Source organism: Schistocerca nitens, chromosome 7 (genome assembly GCF_023898315.1).
Source record: "Schistocerca nitens isolate TAMUIC-IGC-003100 chromosome 7, iqSchNite1.1, whole genome shotgun sequence".
Classification (NCBI taxonomy): Eukaryota; Metazoa; Arthropoda; class Insecta; order Orthoptera; family Acrididae; genus Schistocerca; species Schistocerca nitens.
In genome coordinates, this window is record NC_064620.1 from 238,282,778 (window position 1) to 238,290,753 (window position 7,976).

Consider the following 7,976-nt stretch of genomic DNA (forward strand, 5'->3'; position numbering starts at 1 on the left):
GCCGAAGGTGCAGCCAACAACATTTGCCAACCTGACTAGCCGTTGGGGCTAGCAGAACACCACTTCAAGTTACTAAATAATTAATTGCTTCATTCGCTGAACGCCAATGAATCTCTCTATTTAATTGTGCTATCAGCACACAGGTAAGTATCTGTAATAAAATTCTGACGTGGCTATGTTAAATACTTTTGGCGAACGAATTATTTTAGTTGCACTGCACGCAATAGATGAGCTCTGAACTTGCCCTTTGGAGAGACGCTACAGCTATAGTTTTATAGCTACCTTTTGGAAACTTCTCACATCTTTGTTGTTATAGCGTATCTCCATTCTACCTAAATCTAAACATCCTAACTTTATCTAATCACTTACTTAATCTATCTTGCTTCTGTACTTTTAGGACACAAAAACGGAAAATCATGAATTTCAACCAAAATATTACTTTGTGAGATCCAGCAGGCTGTTTCCATTAAATTACAATGAAACAGGAAACCAAATATAAATTTTGAAGTTTCTAACTCCTTCCTACTGCGCCAATGATTTTTTTGTAAAAGTCCAAATTTCGAAAACTGTTAAAGTTACTAAACTGAAACTTAACACATTATTGTTTCAGCATCACTCATGACATGCTATTAACTTTTCAAATCATATACTTTACTTTTAAGGTATTCTGCAAGATTTGTGACATCATAGCTAATCAGAGCGGACTAGGCTGGTACACAATGGAAAGCATATAAATTCTATATGACGTGAGTAGGCTGCTTCCCTACAGTTGGCCAAACCCAAACAGCACTCCAAATCACTTGTTTCCAACCATCCACTGTCAAGTGGTGTTGCTATTTACACCACCTCAATCGTCGCTTAGCATCGATTACAGAAATGTGTGGTTTATGATAAGTTGCTGGACCATTGTACCCAGTTCTTTTGGACTTACTATGCACAGTCATTGTGTTAACTGGCCTACCGGTACCACTCTGGAAATCACGACTAATTCCTTCTGCTGGTTTCATGCGGTTTTTTACAACCAACCTCCTCAATGCTCGACGGTCCCTGTCAGCCAATATATGAGGTCTGCCTCGTCTTAAACTGTGATTGTTCCTTCACATTTCCAGTTCACAATCACGTCACCAACAGTTTTCTGGACAGCTTTAGAAAGCTTGAAATTTCCATGATTTATTACTCAGGTGACATCTTGTAACTAGTCGACATTCGAAGTCGCTGAGCTCTCCTTATGGACCAATTCTGCTGTCACTGCTTCGCTACTCACTACACGTCTTTTTTTTCTTTTCATTATTGTGTTTCAATTCCCCATCCGGGACAGGCTGGCAGCAACATACCTCTAGACGCTGCTCTTCAGCCGAGAGACAAGTATACAGGAAGACATTTAAAACAATATAAAGGAGAAAACATGGCGGAACATAGATATAAAAAGGGGGAACATAATGGAAGAAAGCATACCAATGGGGTGACTGTAAAATGGAGATAAAAATATAAAAAAACTATTTTATACAGAAAACCACACACTGTAACAATTAAAAGACGCAAGATGAAGTACGGCCGGAGCATGAAAAGGTGCAGAACAATTAAAACACCCATGCGACGGGTGGCATAGCACAGAACAATCACGGACACCAAAATTATATACACATCAAGCACACGATTAAAACCACATCGCTTGACGACAATGTAGAACGGCTCGGATACAACACTGACACAGTACACTGATTATGAAGAACAGACTGGGAGTATCTGCCAGGGGTAGGGGTATGAGGAAGAAAGGAAAAAGGGAGGGGGGGGGGAAGGGGCGATGCTAGAGGGATGGAAATTTGGAAATTTGTGCTAAGGACTATGGGACCAAACTCCTGAGGCCATCGGTCCCTAGGCTTCTGCACTACTCAATATAACTTTAACTTATGCTAAGGACAACACACACACCCATGCCCGAGCGAGGACTCGAACCTCCGACTGGGGCAGCTGCATGAACTGTCACAAGATGACCCAGACTACACGGCTACCCCGTGCGGATGGTGGGATGGGAGAGAAGTGGGGACAGGTGGGGGCGCACCAAAGAGGGCCAGGGAGGGAAGGGAGAGGAAAACTGTCGAGGAGAGAGTGCAGAGACTCAGGAGGGGGAAGGAGGAAAAACTGTTCTGCGGAGAAGGAGGGGAGGGGAAAGGAGTGGCCCTGGGGAGGGGGGGGGGGGAACAAGGACGGGCTACAGTTGCTAGGAAGGGTAGACGTCATGGCGAAGTTCAAAATCTCCTCCCTCGGGCATGGGTGTATGTGTTTGTCCTTAGGATAATTTAGGTTAAGTAGTGTGTAAGCTTAGGGACTGATGACCTTAGCAATTAAGTCCCATAAGATCTCACACACATTTTTTTTTTATTGTTTAGAGTCAACTGCCACTTTTCACACCATGCTGATACCTTGTCTAAATCATTTTGCAGTTGGTTTTGATCTTCTGATGACTTTACTTGACGGTAAATGACACCGTCATCTGCAAACAATGTAAGATGGCTTCTCAGATTGTTTCCGAAATCATTCATACAAATTAAAAACAGCAGATGGCATGTACACTTCCTTGGGGACGTCAGATACTACTTCTGTTTTACTCGATGACTGGCCACTAATTACTAAGAATTCTGACCTTTCTGACAGGAGACCAGTCTTGGGACTGATGACTGTAACAACGCAATTTACGAACAAGTTGGCTATATTTAAACATTAACTATCGCACCAATTTAATTACGCGTCAATCCTTGGGAGGGCGCTGACAACCTCCACCACAAAATTTTCCAACGCATAAAATGGACCGTAGGGTGGAGAGCAGTCGGCAATTCCTTTATAATGGATTCTTGTTGAGATCGTTCGACGCGAGCGGCATGTCCGGCCCTTTAAGGTCAGTGTTTGGACCAGTATTGACCACCCGGCTAATACGCCGGCTGGTGGTAGGTAGGGAGTTGTGGGCCGCCAATGTGCCGCTAGAATTCCCCTCTGGCGTGACGTACGCCCTCCCAGGAATAGACGGCGCGCTCCGCCTTAACTAACCCCTACTCGCGCGGCGATTATGCAAGCCGTGCATCACCGCAGTAGTGTGGTATCGCTACAGTGCAGGCGATCACGCGATGCAGCTCTGGCTAATATCGCAAATTAACGGCGTCACCACGCAAGGCCCGCTGCCTGAGTAACCGATACTGTAAACCACCACATCGTAAACCAAAAACCTTCGTTCCTTTCATTTCTTTACTTAGCTTTCCTTGTCTGCCATTTCCTTTATCCTTTTTCTTGCAATTCTTTTTTTATAACACCCAGGGCAACATACAGTGTGTGGCGTAGTGTATTTCTCTTATCACTACGGGTTGCTTCATTTCCATTCGCAAATGTTACTTGGAAAGGACAGCTGTAGAAAATTTAATTTCTGTTTAATTTTTATGATGGACGGAGCAATTACAAATTTATTATTATTTTGAGCTTTTCCTCAGTACAGAGGATTATCTCCGACATAATAATTCACTCGGAAATTACTATACAAAGAATAAACGTTATTAAACTATATTCTCAAAATATTCCTCCAGGAGTTTCGATCTTGTGTGTCCTCTTCCTCTGCGCCCATTCTCCTCACTGTGTGCTGTACATTTTGGAGCTAGGTGGTCATAGGTCTTTCTCTTCTTCTTCTCCCCTCTGGTTCCCACTTCAGTATCAATTTTGGTAATCTGGCTTGCTCCATTCGTCGTACACGCAATTACAAATGGTTTGGAATATACACTGAGCAACAGAATTAAAGCATCACTTTCTCGAAACCCTGTAATTCCCACCCATTGCGACGCTTAAGTTTGAAATTTGGCTCAAAGGTGCCTACAACGATCCTCTGTAATTGTGCAAAAGCATGGCAGCTCCGGCTAATATTGCAAATTAACGTCGTCACCAAGCAAGGCCCGCTGCTTGAGAAACCGGTACTACATGGGTTAGAACATTAATAGTGGCAACTATTTATTTACAGCTCGTACAGAATAGATACGTGTTTCAAAGTTTAACTGACATTCAAAGTAGTCACCAGCATTGTGTATAACCACTTGCCAGCGATGTGGAAGTCAGAGGATACACTTAGCAGTGCCAGTTGTGTTGACAGTTCGAGCGGCACGGTGTATTGCCCGACGAATTTGTAGCAGTGCTGAATCGAATGCCGTGAAGTGTTTCTTTCAGTTTAGAAATAGAGTTAAACTCACGAGGGCTTAAGTCAGGAGAGTGAAGTAGGTGGTATAGTACTTAGCAGCCCCATCAGTCAAACAAATCAGTAACAACTTGCACTGTACATACTTGAGCTTTGTCCTGCAAAATGATGGTCAGGTCCTGCAGAACGTGTCATCACTTCTGTGTCTATGCTATTCATTTTTGGAACACAATCTACTACCGGCCTAGAGACAGAAGTGATGACACTTTCTGCAGGATCTGACCATCAGTTTGCAGGACAATGCTCATGCACGTACAGTGCAAGCTGTTACTGATTTGTTTGACTGATGGGGATGCTAAGTGCTATACCACCTACTGCACTCCCATGACTTAAGCCCTCGTAAGTTTAACTCGATTTCTAAACTGAAGGAAACACTTCACGGCATCCGCTTCAGCACTGCCACAAATTCGTCGGGCAATAGACCGCGCTGCTCGAACTGTCAACACAACTAGCACTGCTAAGAGTATCCTACGACTTCCACATCGCTGGCAACTGGTTCTACACAATGTTGGTGACTACTTTGAAGGTAAGTAAAACTTTGAAACACGTATCTATTTTATTCTGGCTGTTAATAAATAGTTGCCACTATTAAAGTTCCAAACGTCGTATAAAGCACCGCATTGTAAACCAAAAATCTTCGTTCCTTTCAACTCTTTACTTACCTTCCCTTCCAGTTCATTGTCTACCATTTCCTTTATCCCTTCTCCTTTGAGTTCTTTTCTTATAACACGCAGGGCAACATACAGTGTGTGGCGAAGTGTACTTCTCTTACCACTGCCACCTGCTCCATCTCCATTTGCGAATGTATCGTGGGAAGAAGGACTGTTGGAAATTTAATTTATGTTTCATTTCTGTGCTGGACGAAGCAATTGGAAGTAGTCTGAAATATACACTGTGCAACAGAATTAAAGGATTATTTTTTCGAAACCCCGCAGTTCCCATCCACTGCGACGCTTAAGTTTGAAATTTGGCTCAAAGGTGCCTTCAACCTTACTCTGTAATGGTGCAAAAGCACGGCGCTCTTCGAAGTCACCCTCGGGCTCTACGATGCATCAAACAGAAAAGTGTTACATATGCGGAAAAAAAACACCACAGCTCAGAAGTTCATGTGGGTTAACGATGTTACATTAGCACCAAATTCCGTTACCATTCTCCCCAGTGTCACTGTGGATGTGTCACCACCCCTCTTACCCACATTTTACCCCTTCCTTTGACACCTTTGCCATGAAGGTCAGATCTGCTTCTCCCAGAGCTGAAATCACACTGTTTTCTTATGAGTGGCGGCCGAAAACATTCGAGACACATCGCTGCTCAGAATCAGCACTTCCCTGCCGCAGGGCGTCAATGAAACCACCCCTTTCCTCAGAATTTCATTCCCACACATTTCGCTGTCGAAAAAGACACTTTACCGTGCGATGACCAGCAGGAGGATCTTCTTGACAACCCTTTACACTGATGACACACATGGGCTTTTCAACTCTTGTCTAAGGACACCGTGGGGCTGTTTCCGCATCGAACGTAATGGGACCTGTTTAGAGCACAGCGAGACCACTATTTTTGTTCTCCTATGTAGGTTGGAATCACTAGGGATGGATCAAAACCATTTGGCGAATTCGAATGTGATCCGAAGCAGGTAAGGGCGCTTACCCTTTTTCATCGGACCAACGCCTTTTTTTCAAACCCTTCAGTGTCCGGAACTTCTGCAGAGCGACTTGTGCACAGTCATCATTCTTGTAATACAGCTTTACAAGGAGAGTGGGATCCTGCACTGAGACAGTCATGGCGAACGTTGCAGACGCGAAAGAAGGAAAAGCCGTGTACCCGGCGTGTGCATACCGACTTCAATGGGTCGTGCGAATGACAGGTGTTTCATTTCGTATTCTGACATATACAGCGCCATCTATTGATCAAGTTTCACACTATTTTTTTCTTCTTCCATATTTTTTCGCCCTTCTCCAATAATATTCCAATGCAATTTGACGTCATTCTGACCAGTGGTGTCATTTCTACAGCGTTTTGAAAGTTTAACTTCTATTATAATCAACCTGTATATTTTAGTCGTTTGAAAGGCTTTTGATACTGCTGAACACAATATTCTGCTAAAAAGCTAAAAGCTATGGGACAAAAAATTACTACCCCCAGAGAAATCGTTACAAGCATTATTTAATACTGTGTAATTACCCCTGGGCTTTACAACCGCCTGGATTCGGCTAGGAAGTGAGTCTACAAGGTTGGGAAGGTACCTGTACGTCGCATTCAGATTAAGCTACTCGTTGAGGATCTGATAGCGCAGGAATTCTGGGAACGAACTGCGGGAATGCTGGTGTCGGCGTTTTTCCTGCTGTTCCGACACGTCCCACATATGTTCTATGGGGTTCCAGACAGGTGATTTTGCAGGCCAATCGAGATGTAATAGGATGCGGAGTGCTCAGGAACGCAGTCCCATATTATGCACATATACATAATAGATATTTGAGGCTCTAAAAAGTCTCTGGAACCGTATAGTTTCATTTGATCAGTCACATATTCTTCCAGCCCGCTGAACTTTGCTGTTGTCTTGAAAAACTGACAAACTTCAGAGTTTTAATTTCTTCTCCGTGGAATTTAATTCCCTTTCCAGTATTCTTTGTGCAGTTCTTTCCGGTCACGACCACGTTCCCTTGACGAACCATTGCGTTGGAAAACAAATGGTTGGAGACGCTGCGGAGACGCTGGTGAACAAGCGGCAATAGGCTAGCACGTAACAGAATGACGCAAGTTGGACATTTCTAAGTAAGACGAGGACATTTTCGTCCAAAAGATTTTATTTTAAGAACCTACTATGAACAATTTACTTATATCTCATTAATGATTCAAATCTGGCAAACTAATAGTGTGAGAGTGCATTTCTCCTAACGCGTAGCTGCGTGAAAGTTCCTTTCTTGTCTGTTGTATGCTGCATAAAGACACTGATGCTCGAAAGTATTAAGACCACATTCTTTATAGCGTATTGATCTAACTTTGGAAGAACGCAGTACATCAGCGATTCTACGTAGCACTGAGTGAACAAGTCCTTGTTAGGTTTCCGCGAGAATACGGCGCCAGATGTCACAGGCCACTCAGTTCCCTTAAATTAAGGGCCTGTGGTTTTTGGGTGCGGAGTTGACAACCGATAGTGTCCCAGATGTGGCACCATTATGAATCACAGTGACTTTAGTGTCATTATTATCTTTGAATAAAAGAGTCATTTCTGTTTGTTTCGATGCGTATTTCTCTCAGTTATCTTCTGTACTACACAGTAGCAGTTCTTTCTACTCATGGTCCAAGTCTCATTGAGCGATGTTATACGAGAGTAACACATCATATGAAAGTTACTTTCGTCTTTAAGTTTTTCACAGCATTCTACTTTCCGTAACACGTCAACTGTTGGCAGCCCCACCAGGCGGCGTTGTGTATTGCGTTGCGCGGTGGCTACAACGTTTTGCTCACAATTGTAAAACGACTGACTTAACAATCACTGCCTCGTTTCCGTCAGATACACCGTATTAAAATGCATACTACATTGCGTAACAAAATTAAGGGAGCACTTTTTCGAAACTCCTTAATTTCCTCCCATTGCGACGCATAAGTTTAAAATTTGGCTCAAAGGTGCCTACAGCCTTCCACAGCAATGGTGCAAAAGAGTGATGCCCTGCGACGCTACCCTTAGGTTCGTTGGCGTTTCAGACAGCAAGGTGTTGACACATGCGGAAGAAAGGCGACAGCTCAG